Below are 27,744 nucleotides of genomic sequence, written 5' to 3' on the forward strand. Positions count from 1 at the left end.
AGTCACACAGAAAAAGAAACATCATAAGATATCAGTAATACACGGAATGTAAACTTGGCTACACAGGAACTGAATTACAGAACAGAACAGGGTCTCAAATTTAGAAAACCAACTTATGCTTGCTTAAGGGTAAAGGTGAGTTGGGGTGCTGCATAAAACCAGAGATTGAAATGAGCACAGATAAAGTTCCTTAAGCCAAATATGGAATAGACAAGAGCTACTCCTTGCTCAACGAAATGGACTCAACACCGCATATTAAACGCCTAAGAATGTACCTGACTAGTAAGTATCTTAAAACCTATGGATTGCTATGTCTCCGAAAGAGAATCAAGCATGTGTACAGGGGCATAAACGCAGCAGTGATAGGATTGGAGAGGTTCGGTGAGCAAATGAAGACCCTTTGAAGTCATGTTGCATGGTACCCATTCCACGGGTTTCAACTACCCAGGTTTTAGGTATTCTTCCTTCAGCTAAAACATGCATGTGGACCCCAGAGTATGATCAACCATGTGATCGGGAGACGTGTTCAAATATGTCTCAGTTTTCCTCCCCTGGTTCTCGGGTGCAACATTCCAGACGCTTTACTAACACTCTCCCCACTTGGAGAGTCAGCGCCTTTAACCTCCTGTTTGGCCCAGTTTGCAATTTCTGCGGAAGATGAACAGGAATAGCGAGAACCAATGAGAGGCTAGCTGGAGGTGTCTGGACGGGCAAATTTAACTCTCATTTCCCACCAGGAGGAGGAAATAACCAAAGGCTCAGCCTGCCATGCCAGAACCAGATTAGGGCCTGAAGCCATCCTGCGGTGTTGCGGCCAGGTCACAAGAAAGCGAGTTGAAGAAAGGAGCTCAGGGGCACTGTAATTCACAAACCTGCAGAGTTATAAATGACAGCTATCGTCCAAAAATAGACTGAAGTAAGGCTGCCAAGAGGACTTGAAAGCGGGGCAGAATTGCAGGAAACCGATTTCAGGAGGTAGACTGAAATTGCATTGAAAGCATAAGAAAAGAGGCAGAACGTCCACAATGATGCACTTGGCCAAAAAGGGTGTATGCGTTTTCTCCTGAATATATTCAGGAAAAAACGCATACGCCCTTTTTGGCCAACCAAGCAAGCTTGCAAAGGAAATCTGCACTACAATGAAGTCTCACTTCCCCCCGGTCAAAAGGGCCATCTGAAAAAAGTGTAAAATCCAGAAAGGCAGGACAGGCCATGGAGAACTGGGAGCCTTGTTATGCTGATGGGCGGGATGTAAATTGCCAACAGACACTCGGGAGAAGTGTATGGTGTTTCCTGAAACATCTAAAAAACAAAGCAACAGAGCCTAGGGCACTGCCCCTTATGGTCCTATAGCTTAGGGAAATTAAAATCAAAAAGACACAGCCACCCCAAAGTTTGGGACACCTCTGTTTACAAGAACCTCGTTTACAGTACAAGTTCAACATCGCAGAAAGTGAAAAATGGATAAAGAAGTTGTGGTATTTACTTACAAAGCAATATCACTCAGCAATGAAATCTATGTCATCAGGCCCTTAGCATCACAATGAGTGGATTCAGGTATGATGATTGTAACTGAAGTAAGTCACACAGAAAAAGAAACATCATAAGATATCAGTAATACACGGAATGTAAACTTGGCTACACAGGAACTGAATTACAGAACAGAACAGTGTCTCAAATTTAGAAAACCAACTTATGCTTGCTTAAGGGTAAAGGTGAGGTGGGGTGCTGCATAAAACCAGAGATTGAAATGAGCACAGATAAAGTTCCTTAAGTCAAATATGGAATAGACAAGAGCTACTCCTTGCTCAACGAAATGGACTCAACACCGCATATTAAACGCCTAAGAATGTACCTGACTAGTATCGTAAAACCTATGGATTGCTATGTCTCCGAAAGAGAATCAAGCATGTGTACAGGGGCATAAACGCAGCAGTGATAGGATTGGAGAGGTTCGGTGAGCAAATGAAGACCCTTTGAAGTCATATTGCATGGTACCCATTCCACGGGTCTCAACTCTCCAGGTTTAAGGTATTTTTCCTTTAGCTAAAACATGCATGTGGAACTCAAGTATGATCAACCATGTGAACGGGAGATGTGTTCAAATATGTCTCAGTTTTCCTCCCCTGGTACTCGGGTGCAACATTCCAGACGCTTTACTAACACTCTCCCCACTTGGAGAGTCAGCGCCTTTAACCTCCTGTTTGGCCCAGTTTGCAATTTCTGCGGAAGTTGAACAGCAATAGCGAGAACCAATGAGAGGCTAGCTGGAGGTGTCTGGACGGGCAAATTTAACTCTCATTTCCCACAAGGAAGAGGAAATAACCAATGGCTCAGCGTGCCGGGCCAGAACCAGATTAGGGCCTGAAGCCATCCTGCGGTGTTGCGGCCAGGTCACAAGAAAGCGAGTTGAAGAAAGGAGCTCAGGGGCACTGTAATTCACAAACCTGCAGAGTTATAAATGACAGCTATCGTCCAAAAATAGACTGAAGTAAGGCTGCCAAGAGGACTTGAAAGCGGGGCAGAATTGCAGGAAACCGATTTCAGGAGGTAGACTGGAATTGCATTGAAAGCATAGGAAAAGAGGCAGAACGTCCACAATGATGCACTTGGCCAAAAAGGGCGTATGCGTTTTTTCCTGAATATATTCAGGAAAAAACGCATACGCCCTTTTTGGCCAACCAAGCAAGCTTGCAAAGGAAATCTGCACTACAATGAAGTCTCACTTCCCCCCGGTCAAAAGGGCCATCTGAAAAAAGTGTAAAATCCAGAAAGGCAACAGGTCATTGAGAACTGGGAGCCTTGTTATGCTGATGGGCGGGATGTAAATTGCCAACAGACACTTGGGAGAAGTGTATGGTGTTTCCTGAAACATCTAAAAAACAAAGCAACAGAGCCTAGGGCACTGCCACTTGTGGTCCTATAGCTTAGGGAAATTAAATTCAAAAAGACACAGCCACCTCAAAGTTTGGAACGGCTCTGTTTACAAGAACCTCGTTTACAGTACAAGTTCAACATCGCAGAAAGTGAAAAATGGATAAAGAAGTTGTGGTATTCACTTACAAAGCAATATCACTCAGCAATGAAATCTATGTCATCAGGCCCTTAGCAGCACAATGAGTGGATTCAGCTATGATGATTCTAACTGAAATAAGTCACACAGAAAAAGAAACATCATAAGATATCAGTAATACACGGAATGTAAACTTGGCTACACAGGAACTGAATTACAGAACAGAACAGGGTCTCAAATTTAGAAAACCAACTTATGCTTGCTTAAGGGTAAAGGTGAGTTGGGGTGCTGCATAAAACCAGAGATTGAAATGAGCACAGATAAAGTTCCTTAAGCCAAATATGGAATAGACAAGAGCTACTCCTTGCTCAACGAAATGGACTCAACACCGCATATTAAACGCCTAAGAATGTACCTGACTAGTAAGTATCTTAAAACCTATGGATTGCTATGTCTCCGAAAGAGAATCAAGCATGTGTACAGGGGCATAAACGCAGCAGTGATAGGATTGGAGAGGTTCGGTGAGCAAATGAAGACCCTTTGAAGTCATATTGCATGGTACCCATTCCACGGGTTTCAACTACCCAGGTTTTAGGTATTCTTCCTTCAGCTAAAACATGCATGTGGACCCCAGAGTATGATCAACCATGTGATCGGGAGACGTGTTCAAATATGTCTCAGTTTTCCTCCCCTGGTTCTCGGGTGCAACATTCCAGACGCTTTACTAACACTCTCCCCACTTGGAGAGTCAGCGCCTTTAACCTCCTGTTTGGCCCAGTTTGCAATTTCTGCGGAAGATGAACAGGAATAGCGAGAACCAATGAGAGGCTAGCTGGAGGTGTCTGGACGGGCAAATTTAACTCTCATTTCCCACCAGGAGGAGGAAATAACCAAAGGCTCAGCCTGCCATGCCAGAACCAGATTAGGGCCAGAAGCCATCCTGCGGTGTTGCGGCCAGGTCACAAGAAAGCGAGTTGAAGAAAGGAGCTCAGGGGCACTGTAATTCACAAACCTGCAGAGTTATAAATGACAGCTATCGTCCAAAAATAGACTGAAGTAAGGCTGCCAAGAGGACTTGAAAGCGGGGCAGAATTGCAGGAAACCGATTTCAGGAGGTAGACTGAAATTGCATTGAAAGCATAAGAAAAGAGGCAGAACGTCCACAATGATGCACTTGGCCAAAAAGGGTGTATGCGTTTTTTCCTGAATATATTCAGGAAAAAACGCATACGCCCTTTTTGGCCAACCAAGCAAGCTTGCAAAGGAAATCTGCACTACAATGAAGTCTCACTTCCCCCCGGTCAAAAGGGCCATCTGAAAAAAGTGTAAAATCCAGAAAGGCAGGACAGGCCATGGAGAACTGGGAGCCTTGTTATGCTGATGGGCGGGATGTAAATTGCCAACAGACACTCGGGAGAAGTGTATGGTGTTTCCTGAAACATCTAAAAAACAAAGCAACAGAGCCTAGGGCACTGCCCCTTATGGTCCTATAGCTTAGGGAAATTAAAATCAAAAAGACACAGCCACCCCAAAGTTTGGGACACCTCTGTTTACAAGAACCTCGTTTACAGTACAAGTTCAACATCGCAGAAAGTGAAAAATGGATAAAGAAGTTGTGGTATTTACTTACAAAGCAATATCACTCAGCAATGAAATCTATGTCATCAGGCCCTTAGCAGCAAAATGAGTGGATTCAGGTATGATGATTGTAACTGAAGTAAGTCACACAGAAAAAGAAACATCATAAGATATCAGTAATACACGGAATGTAAACTTGGCTACACAGGAACTGAATTACAGAACAGAACAGTGTCTCAAATTTAGAAAACCAACTTATGCTTGCTTAAGGGTAAAGGTGAGGTGGGGTGCTGCATAAAACCAGAGATTGAAATGAGCACAGATAAAGTTCCTTAAGTCAAATATGGAATAGACAAGAGCTACTCCTTGCTCAACGAAATGGACTCAACACCGCATATTAAACGCCTAAGAATGTACCTGACTAGTAAGTATCTTAAAACCTATGGATTGCTATGTCTCCGAAAGAGAATCAAGCATGTGTACAGGGGCATAAACGCAGCAGTGATAGGATTGGAGAGGTTCGGTGAGCAAATGAAGACCCTTTGAAGTCATATTGCATGGTACCCATTCCACGGGTTTCAACTACCCAGGTTTAAGGTATTCTTCCTTCAGCTAAAACATGCATGTGGAACCTAGAGTATGATCAACCATGTGATCGGGAGACGTGTTCAAATATGTCTCAGTTTTCCTCCCCTGGTACTCGGGTGCAACATTCCAGACGCTTTACTAACACTCTCCCCACTTGGAGAGTCAGTCCCTTTAACCTCCTGTTTGGCCCAGTTTGCAATTTCTGCGGAAGATGAACAGGAATAGCGAGAACCAATGAGAGGCTAGCTGGAGGTGTCTGGACGGGCAAATTTAACTCTCATTTCCCACCAGGAAGAGGAAATAACCAAAGGCTCAGCGTGCCATGCCGGAACCAGATTAGGGCCTGAAGCCATCCTGCGGTGTTGCGGCCAGGTCACAAGAAAGCAAGTTGAAGAAAGGAGCTCAGGGGCACTGTAATGCACAAACCTGCAGACTTATAAATGACAGCTATCGTCCAAAAATAGACTGAAGTAAGGCTGCCAAGAGGACTTGAAAGCGGGGCAGAATTGCAGGAAACCGATTTCAGGAGGTAGACTGGAATTGCATTGAAAGCATAGGAAAAGAGGCAGAACGTCCACAATGATGCACTTGGCCAAAAAGGGCGTATGCGTTTTTTCCTGAATATATTCAGGAAAAAACGCATACGCCCTTTTTGGCCAACCAAGCAAGCTTGCAAAGGAAATCTGCACTACAATGAAGTCTCACTTCCCCCCGGTCAAAAGGGCCATCTGAAAAAAGTGTAAAATCCAGAAAGGCAGGACAGGCCATGGAGAACTGGGAGCCTTGTTATGCTGATGGGCGGGATGTAAATTGCCAACAACCACTCGGGAGAAGTGTATGGTGTTTCCTGAAACATCTAAAAAACAAAGCAACAGAGCCTAGGGCACTGCCACTTATGGTCCTATAGCTTAGGGAAATTAAAATCAAAAAGACACAGCCACCCCAAAGTTTGGAACGGCTCTGTTTACAAGAACCTCGTTTACAGTACAAGTTCAACATCGCAGAAAGTGAAAAATGGATAAAGAAGTTGTGGTATTTACTTACAAAGCAATATCACTCAGCAATGAAATCTGTGTCATCAGGCCCGTAGCAGCACAATGAGTGGATTCAGGTATGATGATTCTAACTGAAGTAAGTCACACAGAAAAAGAAACATCATAAGATATCAGTAATACACGGAATGTAAACTTGGCTACACAGGAACTGAATTACAGAACAGAACAGGGTCTCAAATTTAGAAAAACAACTTATGCTTGCTTAAGGGGAAAGGTGAGTTGGGGTGTTGCATAAAACCAGAGATTGAAATGAGCACAGATAAAGTTCCTTAAGTCAAATATGGAATAGACAAGAGCTACTCCTTGCTCAACGAAATGGACTCAACACCGCATATTAAACGCCTAAGAATGTACCTGACTAGTAAGTATCTTAAAACCTATGGATTGCTATGTCTCCGAAAGAGAATCAAGCATGTGTACAGGGGCATAAACGCAGCAGTGATAGGATTGGAGAGGTTCGGTGAGCAAATGAAGACCCTTTGAATTCATATTGCATGGTACCCATTACACGGGTCTCAACTCTCCAGGTTTAAGGTATTCTTCCTTCAGCTAAAACATGCATGTGGAACCCAAGTATGATCAACCATGTGAACGGGAGACGTGTTCAAATATGTCTCAGTTTTCCTCCCCTGGTACTCGGGTGCAACATTCCAGACGCTTTACTAACACTCTCCCCACTTGGAGAGTCAGCGCCTTTAACCTCCTGTTTGGCCCAGTTTGAAATTTCTGCGGAAGATGAACAGGAATAGCGAGAACCAATGAGAGACTAGCTGGAGGTGTCTGGACGGGCAAATTTAACTCTCATTTCCCACCAGGAAAAGGAAATAACCAAAGGCTCAGCGTGCCGTGCCGGAACCAGATTAGGGCCTGAAGCCATCCTGCGGTGTTGCGGCCAGGTCACAAGAAAGCGAGTTGAAGAAAGGAGCTCAGGGGCACTGTAATTCACAAACCTGCAGAGTTATAAATGACAGCTATCGTCCAAAAATAGACTGAAGTAAGGCTGCCAAGAGGACTTGAAAGCGGGGCAGAATTGCAGGAAACCGATTTCAGGAGGTAGACTGGAATTGCATTGAAAGCATAGGAAAAGAGGCAGAACGTCCACAATGATGCACTTGGCCAAAAAGGGCGTATGCGTTTTTTCCTGAATATATTCAGGAGAAAACGCATACGCCCTTTTTGGCCAACCAAGCAAGCTTGCAAAGGAAATCTGCACTACAATGAAGTCTCATTTCCCCCGGCCAAAAGGGCCATCTGAAAAAAGTGTAAAATCCAGAAAGGCAGGACAGGCCATGGAGAACTGGGAGCCTTGTTATGCTGATGGGCGGGATGTAAATTGCCAACAGACACTCGGGAGAAGTGTATGGTGTTTCCTGAAACATCTAAAATACAAAGCAACAGAGCCTAGGGCACTGCCACTTATGGTCCTATAGCTTAGGGAAATTAAAATCAAAAAGACACAGCCACCCCAAAGTTTGGAACGGCTCTGTTTACAAGAACCTCGTTTACAGTACAAGTTCAACATCGCAGAAAGTGAAAAATGGATAAAGAAGTTGTGGTATTTACTTACAAAGCAATATCACTCAGCAATGAAATCTGTGTCATCAGGCCCTTAGCAGCACAATGAGTGGATTCAGGTATGATGATTCTAACTGAAGTAAGTCACACAGAAAAAGAAACATCATAAGATATCAGTAATACACGGAATGGAAACTTGGCTACACAGGAACTGAATTACAGAACAGAACAGGGTCTCAAATTTAGAAAACCAACTATGCTTGCTTAAGGGTAAAGGTGAGTTGGGGTGCTGCATAAAACCAGAGATTGAAATGAGCACAGATAAAGTTCCTTAAGTCAAATATGGAATAGACAAGAGCTACTCCTTGCTCAACGAAATGGACTCAACACCGCATATTAAACGCCTAAGAATATACCTGACTAGTAAGTATCGTAAAACCTATGGATTGCTATGTCTCCGAAAGAGAATCAAGCATGTGTACAGGGGCATAAACGCAGCAGTGATAGGATTGGAGAGGTTCGGTGAGCAAATGAAGACCCTTTGAAGTCATATTGCATGGTACCCATTACAAGGGTCTCAACTCTCCAGGTTTAAGGTATTCTTCCTTCAGCTAAAACATGCATGTGGAACCCAACTATGATCAACCATGTGAATGGGAGACGTGTTCAAATATGTCTCAGTTTTCCTCCCCTGGTACTCGGGTGCAACATTCCAGACGCTTTACTAACACTCTCCCCACTTGGAGAGTCAGTCCCTTTAACCTCCTGTTTGGCCCAGTTTGCAATTTCTGCGGAAGATGAACAGGAATAGCGAGAACCAATGAGAGGCTAGCTGGAGGTGTCTGGACGGGCAAATTTAACTCTCATTTCCCACCAGGAAGAGGAATTAACCAAAGGCTCAGCATGCCGGGCCGGAACCTGATTAGGGCCTGAAGCCATCCTGCGGTGTTGCGGCCAGGTCACAAGAAAGCGAGTTGAAGAAAGGAGCTCAGGGGCACTGTAATTCACAAACCTGCAGAGTTATAAATGACAGCTATCGTCCAAAAATAGACTGAAGTAAGGCTGCCAAGAGGACTTGAAAGCAGGGCAGAATTGCAGGAAACCGATTTCAGGAGGTAGACTGCAATTGCATTGAAAGCATAGGAAAAGAGGCAGAACGTCCACAATGATGCACTTGGCCAAAAAGGGCGTATGCGTTTTTTCCTGAATATATTCAGGAAAAAACGCATACGCCCTTTTTGGCCAACCAAGCAAGCTTGCAAAGGAAATCTGCACTACAATGAAGTCTCACTTCCCCCCGGTCAAAAGGGCCATCTGAAAAAAGTGTAAAATCCAGAAAGGCAGGACAGGCCATGGAGAACTGGGAGCCTTGTTATGCTGATGGGCGGGATGTAAATTGCCAACAGACACTCGGGAAAAGTGTATGGTGTTTCCTGAAACATCTAAAAACCAAAGCAACAGAGCCTAGGGCACTGCCACTTATGGTCCTATAGCTTAGGGAAATTAAAATCAAAAAGACACAGCCACCCCAAAGTTTGGGACGCCTCTGTTTACAAGAACCTCGTTTACAGTACAAGTTCAACATCGCAGAAACTGAAAAATGGATAAAGAAGTTGTGGTATTTACTTACAAAGCAATATCACTCAGCAATGAAATCTATGTCATCAGGCCCTTAACATCACAATGAGTGGATTCAGGTATGATGATTCTAACTGAAATAAGTCACACAGAAAAAGAAACATCATAAGATATCAGTAATACACGGAATGTAAACTTGGCTACACAGGAACTGAATTACAGAACAGAACAGGGTCTCAAATTTAGAAAACCAACTTATGCTTGGTTAAGGGTAAAGGTGAGTTGGGGTGCTGCATAAAACCAGAGATTGAAATGAGCACAGATAAAGTTCCTTAAGTCAAATATGGAATAGACAAGAGCTACTCCTTGCTCAACGAAATGGACTCAACACCGCATATTAAACGCCTAAGAATGTACCTGACTAGTATCGTAAAACCTATGGATTGCTATGTCTCTGAAAGAGAATCAAGCATGTGTACAGGGGCATAAACGCAGCAGTGATAGGATTGGAGAGGTTCGGTGAGCAAATGAAGACCCTTTGAAGTCATATTGCATGGTACCCATTCCACGGGTCTCAACTCTCCAGGTTTAAGGTATTCTTCCTTCAGCTAAAACATGCATGTGGAACCCAAGTATGATCAACCACGTGAACGGGAGACGTGTTCAAATATGTCTCAGTTTTCCTCCCCTGGTACTCGGGTGCAACATTCCAGACGCTTTACTAACACTCTCCCCACTTGGAGAGTCAGCGCCTTTAACCTCCTGTTTGGCCCAGTTTGCAATTTCTGCGGAAGATGAACAGCAATAGCGAGAACCAATGAGAGGCTAGCTGGAGGTGTCTGGACGGGCAAATTTAACTCTCATTTCCCACCAGGAAGAGGAAATAACCAAAGGCTCAGCGTGCCGGGCCAGAACCAGATTAGGGCCTGAAGCCATCCTGCGGTGTTGCGGCCAGGTCACAAGAAAGCGAGTTGAAGAAAGGAGCTCAGGGGCACTGTAATTCACAAACCTGCAGAGTTATAAATGACAGCTATCGTCCAAAAATAGACTGAAGTAAGGCTGCCAAGAGGACTTGAAAGCGGGGCAGAATTGCAGGAAACCGATTTCAGGAGGTAGACTGGAATTGCATTGAAAGCATAGGAAAACAGGCAGAACGTCCACAATGATGCACTTGGCCAAAAAGGGCGTATGCGTTTTTTCCTGAATATATTCAGGAAAAAACGCATACGCCCTTTTTGGCCAACCAAGCAAGCTTGCAAATGAAATCTGCACTACAATGAAGTCTCACTTCCCCCCGGTCAAAAGGGCCATCTGAAAAAAGTGTAAAATCCAGAAAGGCAACAGGCCATTGAGAACTGGGAGCCTTGTTATGCTGATGGGCGGGATGTAAATTGCCAACAGACACTTGGGAGAAGTGTATGGTGTTTCCTGAAACATCTAAAAAACAAAGCAACAGAGCCTAGGGCACTGCCACTTGTGGTCCTATAGCTTAGGGAAATTAAATTCAAAAAGACACAGCCACCCCAAAGTTTGGAACGGCTCTGTTTACAAGAACCTCGTTTACAGTACAAGTTCAACATCGCAGAAAGTGAAAAATGGATAAAGAAGTTGTGGTATTCACTTACAAAGCAATATCACTCAGCAATGAAATCTCTGTCATCAGGCCCTTAGCAGCACAATGAGTGGATTCAGGTATGATGATTCTAACTGAAATAAGTCACACAGAAAAAGAAACATCATAAGATATCAGTAATACACGGAATGGAAACTTGGCTACACAGGAACTGAATTACAGAACAGAACAGGGTCTCAAATTTAGAAAACCAACTTATGCTTGCTTAAGGGTAAAGGTGAGTTGGGGTGCTGCATAAAACCAGAGATTGAAATGAGCACAGATAAAGTTCCTTAAGTCAAATATGGAATAGACAAGAGCTACTCCTTGCTCAACGAAATGGACTCAACACCGCATATTAAACGCCTAAGAATGTACCTGACTAGTAAGTATCTTAAAACCTATGGATTGCTATTTCTCTGAAAGAGAATCAAGCATGTGTACAGGGGCATAAACGCAGCAGTGATAGGATTGGAGAGGTTCGGTGAGCAAATGAAGACCCTTTGAAGTCATATTGCATGGTACCCATTCCACGGGTTTCAACTACCCAGGTTTAAGGTATTCTTCCTTCAGCTAAAACATGCATGTGGACCCCAGAGTATGATCAACCATGTGATCGGGAGACGTGTTCAAATATGTCTCAGTTTTCCTCCCCTGGTACTCGGGTGCAACATTCCAGACGCTTTACTAACACTCTCCCCACTTGGAGAGTCAGCGCCTTTAACCTCCTGTTTGGCCCAGTTTGCAATTTCTGCGGAAGATGAACAGGAATAGCGAGAACCAATGAGAGGCTAGCTGGAGGTGTCTGGACGGGCAAATTTAACTCTCATTTCCCACCAGGAGGAGGAAATAACCAAAGGCTCAGCCTGCCGTGCCAGAACCAGATTAGGGCCAGAAGCCATCCTGCGGTGTTGCGGCCAGGTCACAAGAAAGCGAGTTGAAGAAAGGAGCTCAGGGGCACTGTAATTCACAAACCTGCAGAGTTATAAATGACAGCTATCGTCCAAAAATAGACTGAAGTAAGGCTGCCAAGAGGACTTCAAAGCGGGGCAGAATTGCAGGAAACCGATTTCAGGAGGTAGACTGGAATTGCATTGAAAGCATAGGAAAAGAGGCAGAACGTCCACAATGATGCACTTGGCCAAAAAGGGCGTATGCGTTTTTTCCTGAATATATTCAGGAAAAAACGCATACTCCATTTTTGGCCAACCAAGCAAGCTTGCAAAGGAAATCTGCACTACAATGAAGTCTCACTTCCCCCCGGTCAAAAGGGCCATCTGAAAAAAGTGTAAAATCCAGAAAGGCAGGACAGGCCATGGAGAACTGGGAGCCTTGTTATGCTGATGGGCGGGATGTAAATTGCCAACAGACACTCGGGAGAAGTGTATGGTGTTTCCTGAAACATCTAAAAAACAAAGCAACAGAGCCTAGGGCACTGCCCCTTATGGTCCTATAGCTTAGGGAAATTAAAATCAAAAAGACACAGCCACCCCAAAGTTTGGGACACCTCTGTTTACAAGAACCTCGTTTACAGTACAAGTTCAACATCGCAGAAAGTGAAAAATGGATAAAGAAGTTGTGGTATTTACTTACAAAGCAATATCACTCAGCAATGAAATCTATGTCATCAGGCCCTTAGCATCACAATGAGTGGATTCAGGTATGATGATTGTAACTGAAGTAAGTCACACAGAAAAAGAAACATCATAAGATATCAGTAATACACGGAATGTAAACTTGGCTACACAGGAACTGAATTACAGAACAGAACAGTGTCTCAAATTTAGAAAACCAACTTATGCTTGCTTAAGGGTAAAGGTGAGGTGGGGTGCTGCATAAAACCAGAGATTGAAATGAGCACAGATAAAGTTCCTTAAGTCAAATATGGAATAGAGAAGAGCTACTCCTTGCTCAACGAAATGGACTCAACACCGCATATTAAACGCCTAAGAATGTACCTGACTAGTAAGTATCTTAAAACCTATGGATTGCTATGTCTCCGAAAGAGAATCAAGCATGTGTACAGGGGCATAAACGCAGCAGTGATAGGATTGGAGAGGTTCGGTGAGCAAATGAAGACCCTTTGAAGTCATATTGCATGGTACCCATTCCACGGGTTTCAACTACCCAGGTTTAAGGTATTCTTCCTTCAGCTAAAACATGCATGTGGAACCTAGAGTATGATCAACCATGTGATCGGGAGACGTGTTCAAATATGTCTCAGTTTTCCTCCCCTGGTACTCGGGTGCAACATTCCAGACGCTTTACTAACACTCTCCCCACTTGGAGAGTCAGTCCCTTTAACCTCCTGTTTGGCCCAGTTTGAAATTTCTGCGGAAGATGAACAGGAATAGCGAGAACCAATGAGAGGCTAGCTGGAGGTGTCTGGACGGGCAAATTTAACTCTCATTTCCCACCAGGAAGAGGAAATAACCAAAGGCTCAGCGTGCCGTACCGGAACCAGATTAGGGCCTGAAGCCATCCTGCGGTGTTGCGGCCAGCTCAAAAGAAAGCGAGTTGAAGAAAGGAGCTCAGGGGCACTGTAATTCACAAACCTGCAGAGTTATAAATGACAGCTATCGTCCAAAAATAGACTGAAGTAAGGCTGCCAAGAGGACTTGAAAGCGGGGCAGAATTGCAGGAAACCGATTTCAGGAGGTAGACTGGAATTGCATTGAAAGCATAGGAAAAGAGGCAGAACGTCCACAATGATGCACTTGGCCAAAAAGGGCGTATGCGTTTTTTCCTGAATATATTCAGGAAAAACGCATACGCCCTTTTTCGCCAACCAAGCAAGCTTGCAAAGGAAATCTGCACTACAATGAAGTCTCACTTCCCCCCGGTCAAAAGGGCCATCTGAAAAAAGTGTAAAATCCAGAAAGGCAGGACAGGCCATGGAGAACTGGGAGCCTTGTTATGCTGATGGGCGGGATGTAAATTGCCAACAACCACTCGGGAGAAGTGTATGGTGTTTCCTGAAACATCTAAAAAATAAAGCAACAGAACCTAGGGCACTTCCACTTATGGTCCTATAGCTTAGGGAAATTAAAATCAAAAAGACACAGCCACCCCAAAGTTTGGAACGGCTCTGTTTACAAGAACCTCGTTTACAGTACAAGTTCAACATCGCAGAAAGTGAAAAATGGATAAAGAAGTTGTGGTATTTACTTACAAAGCAATATCACTCAGCAATGAAATCTGTGTCATCACGCCCTTAGCAGCACAATGAGTGGATTCAGGTATGATGATTCTAACTGAAGTAAGTCACACAGAAAAAGAAACATCATAAGATATCAGTAATACACGGAATGTAAACTTGACTACACAGGAAATGAATTACAGAACAGAACAGGGTCTCAAATTTAGAAAACCAACTTATGCTTGCTTAAGGGTAAAGGTGAGTTGGGGTGCTGCATAAAACCAGAGATTGAAATGAGCACAGATAAAGTTCCTTAAGTCAAATATGGAATAGACAAGAGCTACTCCTTGCTCAACGAAATGGACTCAACACCGCATATTAAACGCCTAAGAATGTACCTGACTAGTAACTATCTTAAAACCTATGGATTGCTATGTCTCCGAAAGAGAATCAAGCATGTGTACAGGGGCATAAACGCAGCAGTGATAGGATTGGAGAGGTTCGGTGAGCAAATGAAGACCCTTTGAAGTCATATTGCATGGTACCCATTCCACGGGTTTCAACTACCCAGGTTTAAGGTATTCTTCCTTCAGCTAAAACATGCATGTGGAACCTAGAGTATGATCAACCATGTGATCGGGAGACGTGTTCAAATATGTCTCAGTTTTCCTCCCCTGGTACTCGGGTGCAACATTCCAGACGCTTTACTAACACTCTCCCCACTTGGAGAGTCAGTCCCTTTAACCTCCTGTTTGGCCCAGTTTGCAATTTCTGCGGAAGATGAACAGGAATAGCGAGAACCAATGAGAGGCTAGCTGGAGGTGTCTGGACGGGCAAATTTAACTCTCATTTCCCACCAGGAGGAGGAAATAACCAAAGGCTCAGCCTGCCGTGCCAGAACCAGATTAGGGCCAGAAGCCATCCTGCGGTGTTGCGGCCAGGTCACAAGAAAGCGAGTTGAAGAAAGGAGCTCAGGGGCACTGTAATTCACAAACCTGCAGAGTTATAAATGACAGCTATCGTCCAAAAATAGACTGAAGTAAGGCTGCCAAGAGGACTTCAAAGCGGGGCAGAATTGCAGGAAACCGATTTCAGGAGGTAGACTGGAATTGCATTGAAAGCATAGGAAAAGAGGCAGAACGTCCACAATGATGCACTTGGCCAAAAAGGGCGTATGCGTTTTTTCCTGAATATATTCAGGAAAAAACGCATACTCCATTTTTGGCCAACCAAGCAAGCTTGCAAAGGAAATCTGCACTACAATGAAGTCTCACTTCCCCCCGGTCAAAAGGGCCATCTGAAAAAAGTGTAAAATCCAGAAAGGCAGGACAGGCCATGGAGAACTGGGAGCCTTGTTATGCTGATGGGCGGGATGTAAATTGCCAACAGACACTCGGGAGAAGTGTATGGTGTTTCCTGAAACATCTAAAAAACAAAGCAACAGAGCCTAGGGCACTGCCCCTTATGGTCCTATAGCTTAGGGAAATTAAAATCAAAAAGACACAGCCACCCCAAAGTTTGGGACACCTCTGTTTACAAGAACCTCGTTTACAGTACAAGTTCAACATCGCAGAAAGTGAAAAATGGATAAAGAAGTTGTGGTATTTACTTACAAAGCAATATCACTCAGCAATGAAATCTATGTCATCAGGCCCTTAGCATCACAATGAGTGGATTCAGGTATGATGATTGTAACTGAAGTAAGTCACACAGAAAAAGAAACATCATAAGATATCAGTAATACACGGAATGTAAACTTGGCTACACAGGAACTGAATTACAGAACAGAACAGTGTCTCAAATTTAGAAAACCAACTTATGCTTGCTTAAGGGTAAAGGTGAGGTGGGGTGCTGCATAAAACCAGAGATTGAAATGAGCACAGATAAAGTTCCTTAAGTCAAATATGGAATAGACAAGAGCTACTCCTTGCTCAACGAAATGGACTCAACACCGCATATTAAACGCCTAAGAATGTACCTGACTAGTAAGTATCTTAAAACCTATGGATTGCTATGTCTCCGAAAGAGAATCAAGCATGTGTACAGGGGCATAAACGCAGCAGTGATAGGATTGGAGAGGTTCGGTGAGCAAATGAAGACCCTTTGAAGTCATATTGCATGGTACCCATTCCACGGGTTTCAACTACCCAGGTTTAAGGTATTCTTCCTTCAGCTAAAACATGCATGTGGAACCTAGAGTATGATCAACCATGTGATCGGGAGACGTGTTCAAATATGTCTCAGTTTTCCTCCCCTGGTACTCGGGTGCAACATTCCAGACGCTTTACTAACACTCTCCCCACTTGGAGAGTCAGTCCCTTTAACCTCCTGTTTGGCCCAGTTTGAAATTTCTGCGGAAGATGAACAGGAATAGCGAGAACCAATGAGAGGCTAGCTGGAGGTGTCTGGACGGGCAAATTTAACTCTCATTTCCCACCAGGAAGAGGAAATAACCAAAGGCTCAGCGTGCCGTACCGGAACCAGATTAGGGCCTGAAGCCATCCTGCGGTGTTGCGGCCAGCTCAAAAGAAAGCGAGTTGAAGAAAGGAGCTCAGGGGCACTGTAATTCACAAACCTGCAGAGTTATAAATGACAGCTATCGTCCAAAAATAGACTGAAGTAAGGCTGCCAAGAGGACTTGAAAGCGGGGCAGAATTGCAGGAAACCGATTTCAGGAGGTAGACTGGAATTGCATTGAAAGCATAGGAAAAGAGGCAGAACGTCCACAATGATGCACTTGGCCAAAAAGGGCGTATGCGTTTTTTCCTGAATATATTCAGGAAAAACGCATACGCCCTTTTTCGCCAACCAAGCAAGCTTGCAAAGGAAATCTGCACTACAATGAAGTCTCACTTCCCCCCGGTCAAAAGGGCCATCTGAAAAAAGTGTAAAATCCAGAAAGGCAGGACAGGCCATGGAGAACTGGGAGCCTTGTTATGCTGATGGGCGGGATGTAAATTGCCAACAACCACTCGGGAGAAGTGTATGGTGTTTCCTGAAACATCTAAAAAATAAAGCAACAGAACCTAGGGCACTTCCACTTATGGTCCTATAGCTTAGGGAAATTAAAATCAAAAAGACACAGCCACCCCAAAGTTTGGAACGGCTCTGTTTACAAGAACCTCGTTTACAGTACAAGTTCAACATCGCAGAAAGTGAAAAATGGATAAAGAAGTTGTGGTATTTACTTACAAAGCAATATCACTCAGCAATGAAATCTGTGTCATCACGCCCTTAGCAGCACAATGAGTGGATTCAGGTATGATGATTCTAACTGAAGTAAGTCACACAGAAAAAGAAACATCATAAGATATCAGTAATACACGGAATGTAAACTTGACTACACAGGAAATGAATTACAGAACAGAACAGGGTCTCAAATTTAGAAAACCAACTTATGCTTGCTTAAGGGTAAAGGTGAGTTGGGGTGCTGCATAAAACCAGAGATTGAAATGAGCACAGATAAAGTTCCTTAAGTCAAATATGGAATAGACAAGAGCTACTCCTTGCTCAACGAAATGGACTCAACACCGCATATTAAACGCCTAAGAATGTACCTGACTAGTAACTATCTTAAAACCTATGGATTGCTATGTCTCCGAAAGAGAATCAAGCATGTGTACAGGGGCATAAACGCAGCAGTGATAGGATTGGAGAGGTTCGGTGAGCAAATGAAGACCCTTTGAAGTCATATTGCATGGTACCCATTCCACGGGTTTCAACTACCCAGGTTTAAGGTATTCTTCCTTCAGCTAAAACATGCATGTGGAACCTAGAGTATGATCAACCATGTGATCGGGAGACGTGTTCAAATATGTCTCAGTTTTCCTCCCCTGGTACTCGGGTGCAACATTCCAGACGCTTTACTAACACTCTCCCCACTTGGAGAGTCAGTCCCTTTAACCTCCTGTTTGGCCCAGTTTGCAATTTCTGCGGAAGATGAACAGGAATAGCGAGAACCAATGAGAGGCTAGCTGGAGGTGTCTGGACGGGCAAATTTAACTCTCATTTCCCACCAGGAAGAGGAATTAACCAAAGGCTCAGCATGCGGGGCCGGAACTTGATTAGGGCCTGAAGCCATCCTGCGGTGTTGCGGCCAGGTCACAAGAAAGCGAGTTGAAGAAAGGAGCTCAGGGGCACTGTAATTCACAAACCTGCAGAGTTATAAATGACAGCTATCGTCCAAAAATAGACTGAAGTAAGGCTGCCAAGAGGACTTGAAAGCGGGGCAGAATTGCAGGAAACCGATTTCAGGAGGTAGACTGGAATTGCATTGAAAGCATAGGAAAAGAGGCAGAACGTCCACAATGATGCACTTGGCCGAAAAGTGCGTATGCGTTTTTTCCTGAATATATTCAGGAAAAAACGCATACGCCCTTTTTGGCCAACCAAGCAAGCTTGCAAAGGAAATCTGCACTACAATGAAGTCTCACTTCCCCCCGGTCAAAAGGGCCATCTGAAAAAAGTGTAAAATCCAGAAAGGCAGGACAGGTCATGGAGAACTGGGAGCCTTGTTATGCTGATGGGCGGGATGTAAATTGCCAACAACCACTCGGGAGAAGTGTATGGTGTTTCCTGAAACATCTAAAAAACAAAGCAACAGAGCCTAGGGCACTTCCACTTATGGTCCTATAGCTTAGGGAAATTAAAATCAAAAAGACACAGCCACCCCAAAGTTTGGAACGGCTCTGTTTACAAGAACCTCGTTTACAGTACAAGTTCAACATCGCAGAAAGTGAAAAATGGATAAAGAAGTTGTGGTATTTACTTACAAAGCAATATCACTCAGCAATGAAATCTGTGTCATCAGGCCCTTAGCAGCACAATGAGTGGATTCAGGTATGATGATTCTAAGTGAAGTAAGTCACACAGAAAAAGAAACATCATAAGATATCAGTAATACACGGAATGTAAACTTGGCTACACAGGAACTGAATTACAGAACAGAACAGGGTCTCAAATTTAGAAAACCAACTATGCTTGCTTAAGGGTAAAGGTGAGTTGGGGTGCTGCATAAAACCAGAGATTGAAATGAGCACAGATAAAGTTCCTTAAGTCAAATATGGAATAGACAAGAGCTACTCCTTGCTCAACGAAATGGACTCAACACCGCATATTAAACGCCTAAGAATGTACCTGACTAGTAAGTATCTTAAAACCTATGGATTGCTATGTCTCCGAAAGAGAATCAAGCATGTGTACAGGGGCATAAACGCAGCAGTGATAGGATTGGAGAGGTTCGGTGAGCAAATGAAGACCCTTTGAAGTCATATTGCATGGTACCCATTCCACGGGTTTCAACTACCCAGGTTTAAGGTATTCTTCCTTCAGCTAAAACATGCATGTGGAACCTAGAGTATGATCAACCATGTGATCGGGAGACGTGTTCAAATATGTCTCAGTTTTCCTCCCCTGGTACTCGGGTGCAACATTCCAGACGCTTTACTAACACTCTCCCCACTTGGAGAGTCAGTCCCTTTAACCTCCTGTTTGGCCCAGTTTGCAATTTCTGCGGAAGATGAACAGGAATAGCGAGAACCAATGAGAGGCTAGCTGGAGGTGTCTGAACGGGCAAATTTAACTCTCATTTCCCACCAGGAAGAGGAATTAACCAAAGGCTCAGCATGCCGGGCCGGAACCTGATTAGGGCCTGAAGCCATCCTGCGGTGTTGCGGCCAGGTCACAAGAAAGCGAGTTGAAGAAAGGAGCTCAGGGGCACTGTAATTCACAAACCTGCAGAGTTATAAATGACAGCTATCGTCCAAAAATAGACTGAAGTAAGGCTGCCAAGAGGACTTGAAAGCGGGGCAGAATTGCAGGAAACCGATTTCAGGAGGTAGACTGGAATTGCATTGAAAGCATAGGAAAAGAGGCAGAACGTCCACAATGATGCACTTGGCCAAAAAGGGCGTATGCGTTTTTTCCTGAATATATTCAGGAAAAAATGCATACGCCCTTTTTGGCCAACCAAGCAAGCTTGCAAAGGAAATCTGCACTACAATGAAGTCTCACTTCCCCCCGGTCAAAAGGGCCATCTGAAAAAAGTGTAAAATCCAGAAAGGCAGGACAGGTCATGGAGAACTGGGAGCCTTGTTATGCTGATGGGCGGGATGTAAATTGCCAACAACCACTCGGGAGAAGTGTATGGTGTTTCCTGAAACATCTAAAAAACAAAGCAACAGAGCCTAGGGCACTTCCACTTATGGTCCTATAGCTTAGGGAAATTAAAATCAAAAAGACACAGCCACCCCAAAGTTTGGAACGGCTCTGTTTACAAGAACCTCGTTTACAGTACAAGTTCAACATCGCAGAAAGTGAAAAATGGATAAAGAAGTTGTGGTATTTACTTACAAAGCAATATCACTCAGCAATGAAATCTGTGTCATCAGGCCCTTAGCAGCACAATGAGTGGATTCAGGTATGATGATTCTAACTGAAGTAAGTCACACAGAAAAAGAAACATCATAAGATATCAGTAATACACGGAATGTAAACTTGGCTACACAGGAACTGAATTACAGAACAGAACAGGGTCTCAAATTTAGAAAACCAACTATGCTTGCTTAAGGGTAAAGGTGAGTTGGGGTGCTGCATAAAACCAGAGATTGAAATGAGCACAGATAAAGTTCCTTAAGTCAAATATGGAATAGACAAGAGCTACTCCTTGCTCAACGAAATGGACTCAACACCGCATATTAAACGCCTAAGAATATACCTGACTAGTAAGTATCGTAAAACCTATGGATTGCTATGTCTCCGAAAGAGAATCAAGCATGTGTACAGGGGCATAAACGCAGCAGTGATAGGATTGGAGAGGTTCGGTGAGCAAATGAAGACCCTTTGAAGTCATATTGCATGGTACCCATTACACGGGTCTTAACTCTCCAGGTTTAAGGTATTCTTCCTTCAGCTAAAACATGCATGTGGAACCCAAGTATGATCAACCATGTGAACGGGAGACGTGTTCAAATATGTCTCAGTTTTCCTCCCCTGGTACTCGGGTGCAACATTCCAGACGCTTTACTAACACTCTCCCCACTTGGAGAGTCAGCGCGTTTAACCTCCTGTTTGGCCCAGTTTGCAATTTCTGCGGAAGATGAACAGGAATAGCGAGAACCAATGAGAGGCTAGCTGGAGGTGTCTGGACGGGCAAATTTAACTCTCATTTCCCACCAGGAAGAGGAAATAACCAAAGGCTCAGCGTGCCGTACCGGAACCAGATTAGGGCCTGAAGCCATCCTGCGGTGTTGCGGCCAGCTCAAAAGAAAGCGAGTTGGAGAAAGGAGCTCAGGGGCACTGTAATTCACAAACCTGCAGAGTTATAAATGACAGCTATCGTCCAAAAATAGACTGAAGTAAGGCTGCCAAGAGGACTTGAAAGCGGGGCAGAATTGCAGGAAACCGATTTCAGGAGGTAGACTGGAATTGCATTGAAAGCATAGGAAAAGAGGCAGAACGTCCACAATGATGCACTTGGCCAAAAAGGGCGTATGCGTTTTTTCCTGAATATATTCAGGAAAAAACGCATACGCCCTTTTTGGCCAACCAAGCAAGCTTGCAAAGGAAATCTGCACTACAATGAAGTCTCACTTCCCCCCGGTCAAAAGGGCCATCTGAAAAAAGTGTAAAATCCAGAAAGGCAGGACAGGCCATGGAGAACTGGGAGCCTTGTTATGCTGATGGGCGGGATGTAAATTGCCAACAACCACTCGGGAGAAGTGTATGGTGTTTCCTGAAACATCTAAAAAATAAAGCAACAGAACCTAGGGCACTTCCACTTATGGTCCTATAGCTTAGGGAAATTAAAATCAAAAAGACACAGCCACCCCAAAGTTTGGAACGGCTCTGTTTACAAGAACCTCGTTTACAGTACAAGTTCAACATCGCAGAAAGTGAAAAATGGATAAAGAAGTTGTGGTATTTACTTACAAAGCAATATCACTCAGCAATGAAATCTGTGTCATCACGCCCTTAGCAGCACAATGAGTGGATTCAGGTATGATGATTCTAACTGAAATAAGTCACACAGAAAAAGAAACATCATAAGATATCAGTAATACACGGAATGTAAACTTGACTACACAGGAAATGAATTACAGAACAGAACAGGGTCTCAAATTTAGAAAACCAACTTATGCTTGCTTAAGGGTAAAGGTGAGTTGGGGTGCTGCATAAAACCAGAGATTGAAATGAGCACAGATAAAGTTCCTTAAGTCAAATATGGAATAGACAAGAGCTACTCCTTGCTCAACGAAATGGACTCAACACCGCATATTAAACGCCTAAGAATGTACCTGACTAGTAAGTATCTTAAAACCTATGGATTGCTATGTCTCCGAAAGAGAATCAAGCATGTGTACAGGGGCATAAACGCAGCAGTGATAGGATTGGAGAGGTTCGGTGAGCAAATGAAGACCCTTTGAAGTCATATTGCATGGTACCCATTACACGGGTTTCAACTCTCCAGGTTTAAGGTATTCTTCCTTCAGCTAAAACATGCATATGGAACCCAAGTATGATCAACCATGTGAACGGGAGACGTGTTCAAATATGTCTCAGTTTTCCTCCCCTGGTACTCGGGTGCAACATTCCAGACGCTTTACTAACACTCTCCCCACTTGGAGAGTCAGTCCCTTTAAACTCCTGTTTGGCCCAGTTTGCAATTTCTGCGGAAGATGAACAGGAATAGCGAGAACCAATGAGAGGCTAGCTGGAGGTGTCTGGACGGGCAAATTTAACTCTCATTTCCCACCAGGAAGAGGAAATAACCAAAGGCTCAGCGTGCCGTACCGGAACCAGATTAGGGCCTGAAGCCATCCTGCGGTGTTGCGGCCAGCTCACAAGAAAGCGAGTTGAAGAAAGGAGCTCAGGGGCACTGTAATTCACAAACCTGCAGAGTTATAAATGACAGCTATCGTCCAAAAATAGACTGAAGTAAGGCTGCCAAGAGGACTTGAAAGCGGGGCAGAATTGCAGGAAACCGATTTCAGGAGGTAGACAGGAATTGCATTGAAAGCATAGGAAAAGAGGCAGAACGTCCACAGTGATGCACTTGGCCAAAAAGGGCATATGCGTTTTTTCCTGAATATATTCAGGAAAAAACGCATACGCCCTTTTTGGCCAACCAAGCAAGCTTGCAAAGGAAATCTGCACTACAATGAAGTCTCTCTTCCCCCCGGTCAAAAGGGCCATCTGATAAAAGTGTAAAATCCAGAAAGGCAGGACAGGCCATGGAGAACTGGGAGCCTTGTTATGCTGATGGGCGGGATGTAAATTGCCAACAGCCACTCCGGAGAAGTGTATGGTGTTTCCTGAAACATCTAAAAAACAAAGCAACAGAGCCTAGTGCACTTCCACTTATGGTCCTATAGCTTAGGGAAATTAAAATCAAAAAGACACAGCCACCCCAAAGTTTGGGAAGCCTCTGTTTACAAGAACCTCGTTTACCGTACAAGTTCAATATCACAGAAAGTGAAAAATGGATAAAGAAGTTGTGGTATTTACTTACAAAGCAATATCACTCAGCAATGAAATCTATGTCACCAGGCCCGTAGCAGCATAATGAGTGGATTCGGGTATGGTGATTCTAACTGAAATAAGTCTAACAGAAAAAGAAACATCAAAAAATATCACTAATACATGGAATTTAAACTTGGCTACAGAGGAACTGAATTACAAAACAGAACAGGGTCTCAAATTTAGGAAACCAACTTATGCTTGCTTAAGTGGAAAGGTGAGTTGGGGTGCTGCATAAAACCAGAGACTGAAATAAGCACAGATAAAGTTCCTTAAGCCAAATATGGAATAGACAAGAGCTACTCCTTGCTCAAAGAAATGGACTCAAAACCCCATATTAAACGCCTAAGAATGTACCTGACTAGTAAGTATCTTAAAATCTAGGGATTGCTATGTCTCCGAAAGAGAATCAAGCATGTGTACAGGGGCAAAAACGCAGCAGTGATAGGATTGGAGAGGTTCGGTGAGCAAATGAAGACCCTTTGAAGTCATATTGCATGGTTCCCATTCCACGGGTTTCAACTACCCAGGTTTTAGGTATTCTTCCTTCAGCTAAAACATGCATGTGGAACCCAGAGTATGATCAACCATGTGAATGGGAGACGTGTTCAAATATGTCTCAGTTTTCCTCCCCTGGTACTCGGGTGCAACATTCCAGACGCTTTACTAACACTCTCCCCACTTGGAGAGTCAGCGCCTTTAACCTCCTGTTTGGCCCAGTTTGCAATTTCTGCGGAAGATGAACAGGAATAGCGAGAACCAATGAGAGGCTAGCTGGAGGTGTCTGGACGGGCAAATTTAACTCTCATTTCCCACCAGGAAGAGGAAATAACCAGAGGCTCAGCGTGCCATGCCGGAACCAGATTAGGGCCTGAAGCCATCCTGCGGTGTTGCGGCCAGGTCACAAGAAAGCAAGTTGAAGAAAGGAGCTCAGGGGCACTGTAATTCACAAACCTGCAGAGTTATAAATGACAGCTATCGTCCAAAAATAGACTGAAGTAAGGCTGCCAAGAGGACTTGAAAGCGGGGCAGAATTGCAGGAAACCGATTTCAGGAGGTAGACTGGAATTGCATTGAAAGCATAGGATAAGAGGCAGAACGTCCACAATGATGCACTTGGCCAAAAAGGGCGTATGCGTTTTTTCCTGAATATATTCAGGAAAAAACGCATACGCCCTTTTTGGCCAACCAAGCAAGCTTGCAAAGGAAATCTGCACTACAATGAAGTCTCACTTCCTCCCGGTCAAAAGGGCCATCTGAAAAAAGTGTAAAATCCAGAAAGGCAGGACAGGCCATGGAGAACTGGGAGCCTTGTTATGCTGATGGGCGGGATGTAAATTGCCAACAGACACTCGGGAGAAGTGTATGGTGTTTCCTGAAACATCTAAAAAACAAAGCAACAGAGCCTAGGGCACTGCCACTTATGGTCCTATAGCTTAGGGAAATTAAAATCAAAAAGACACAGCCACCCCAAAGTTTGGGACGCCTCTGTTTACAAGACCCTCGTTTACCGTACAAGTTCAATATCACAGAAAGTGAAAAATGGATAAAGAACTTGTGGTACTTACGTACAATGCAGTATCACTCAGCAATGAAATCTATGTCATCAGGCCCGTAGCAGCATAATGAGTAGATTCAGGTACGATGATTCTAACTGAAATAAGTCACACAGAAAAAGAAACATCATAAGATATCAGTAATACACGGAATGGAAACTTGGCTACACAGGAACTGAATTACAGAACAGAACAGGGTCTCAAATTTAGAAAACTAACTTATGCTTGCTTAAGGGTAAAGGTGAGTTGGGGTGCTGCATAAAACCAGAGATTGAAATGAGCACAGATAAAGTTCCTTAAGCCAAATATGGAATAGACAAGAGCTACTCCTTGCTCAACGAAATGGACTCAACACCGCATATTAAACGCCTAAGAATGTACCTGACTAGTAAGTATCTTAAAACCTATGGATTGCTATGTCTCCGAAAGAGAATCAAGCATGTGTACAGGGGCATAAACGCAGCAGTGATAGGATTGGAGAGGTTCGTGAGCAAATGAAGACCCTTTGAAGTCATATTGCATGGTACCCATTCCACGGGTTTCAACTACCCAGGTTTAAGGTATTCTTCCTTCATCTAAAACATGCATGTGGAACCTAGAGTATGATCAACCATGTGATCGGGAGACGTGTTCAAATATGTCTCAGTTTTCGTACCCTGGTACTCGGGTGCAACATTCCAGACGCTTTACTAACACTCTCCCGACTTGGAGAGTCAGTCCCTTTAACCTCCTGTTTGGCCCAGTTTGCAATTTCTGTGGAAGATGAACAGGAATAGCGAGAACCAATGAAAGAATAGCTGGAGGTGTCTGGTTGGGCAAATTTAACTCTCATTTCCCACCAGGAAGAGGAAATAACCAAAGGCTCAGCGTGCCGTGCCGGAACCAGATTAGGGCCTGAAGCTATCCTGCGGTGTTGCGGCCAGGTCACAAGAAAGCGAGTTGAAGAAAGGAGCTCAGGGGCACTGTAATTCACAAACCTGCAGAGTTATAAATGAGAGCTATCGTATAAAAATAGACTGAAGTAAGGCTGCCAAGAGGACTTGAAATCGGGGCAGAATTGCAGGAAACCGATTTCAGGAGGTAGACTGGAATTGCATTGAAAGCATAGGAAAAGAGGCAGAACGTCCACAATGATGCACTTGGCCAAAAAGGGCGTATGCGTTTTTTCCTGAATATATTCAGGAAAAAACGCATACGCCCTTTTTGGCCAACCAAGCAAGCTTGCAAAGGAAATCTGCACTACAATGAAGTCTCACTTCCCCCCGGTCAAAAGGGCCATCTGAAAAAAGTGTAAAATCCAGAAAGGCAGGACAGGCCATGGAGAACTGGGAGCCTTGTTATGCTGATGGGCGGGATGTAAATTGCTAAGAACCACTTGGGAGAAGTGTATGGTGTTTCCTGAAACAACTAAAAAACAAAGCAACAGAACCTAGGGCACTTCCACTTATGGTCCTATAGCTTAGGGAAATTAAAATGAAAAAGACACAGCCACCCCAAAGTTTGGAACGGCTCTGTTTACAAGAACCTCGTTTACAGTACAAGTTCAACATCGCAGAAAGTGAAAAATAGATAAAAAAGTTGTGGTATTTACTTACAAAGCAATATCACTCAGCAATGAAATCTGTGTCATCAGGCCCTTAGCAGCACAATGAGTGGATTCAGGTATGATGATTCTAACTGAAATAAGTCACACAGAAAAAGAAACATCATAAGATATCACTAATACACGGAATGTAAACTTGGCTACACAGGAACTGAATTCCAAAACAGAACAGGGTCTCAAATTTAGAAAACCAACTTATGCTTGCTTAAGGGGAAAGGTGAGTTGGGGTGCTGCATAAAACCAGAGATTGAAATGAGCACAGATAAAGTTCCTTAAGCCAAATATGGAATAGACAAGAGCTACTCCTTGCTCAACGAAATGGACTCAAAACCCCATATTAAACGCCTAAGAATGTACCTGACTAGTAAGTATCTTAAAACCTATGGATTGCTATGTCTCCAAAAGAGAATCAAGCATGTGTACAGGGGCATAAACGCAGCAGTGATAGGATTGGAGAGGTAAGGTGAGCAAATGAAGACCCTTTGAAGTCATATTGTATGGTACCCATTACACGGGTCTCAACTCTCCAGGTTTAAGGTATTCTTCCTTCAGCTAAAACATGCATGTGGAACCCAGAGTATGATCAACCATGTGAACGGGAGACGTGTTCAAATATGTCTCAGTTTTCCTCCCCTGGTACTCGGGTGCAACATTCCAGACGCTTTACTAACACTCTCCCGACTTGGAGAGTCAGTCCCTTTAACCTCCTGTTTGGCCCAGTTTGCAATTTCTGCGGAAGATGAACAGGAATAGCGAGAACCAATGAGAGGCTAGCTGGAGGTGTCTGGACGGGCAAATTTAACTCTCATTTCCCACCAGGAAGAGGAATTAACCAAAGGCTCAGCATGCCGGGCCGGAACCAGATTAGGGCCTGAAGCCATCCTGCGGTGTTGCGGCCAGGTCACAAGAAAGCGAGTTGAAGAAAGGAGCTCAGGGGCACTGTAATTCACAAACCTGCAGAGTTATAAATGACAGCTATCGTCCAAAAATA

General features: G+C 43.9%; 1 long non-coding RNA gene across 6 annotated transcripts in view; it reads right to left on the bottom strand.

Moving 5' to 3' along the window:
• The window catches only part of LOC307181470, a 1,536,115-nt gene that overhangs the window by 161,347 nt on the left and 1,347,024 nt on the right, over positions 1-27,744 (bottom strand). For all 6 annotated transcript variants that reach the window (XR_013826859.1, XR_013826860.1, XR_013826861.1 and 3 more), the window contains one exon: positions 18,851-18,928. This is a non-coding gene — a long non-coding RNA (uncharacterized lncRNA). The remainder of the gene's footprint in view (positions 1-18,850; positions 18,929-27,744) is intronic.

Source organism: Stenella coeruleoalba (genome assembly GCF_951394435.1).
Source record: "Stenella coeruleoalba genome assembly, contig: scaffold_28, whole genome shotgun sequence".
Classification (NCBI taxonomy): domain Eukaryota; kingdom Metazoa; phylum Chordata; class Mammalia; order Artiodactyla; family Delphinidae; genus Stenella; species Stenella coeruleoalba.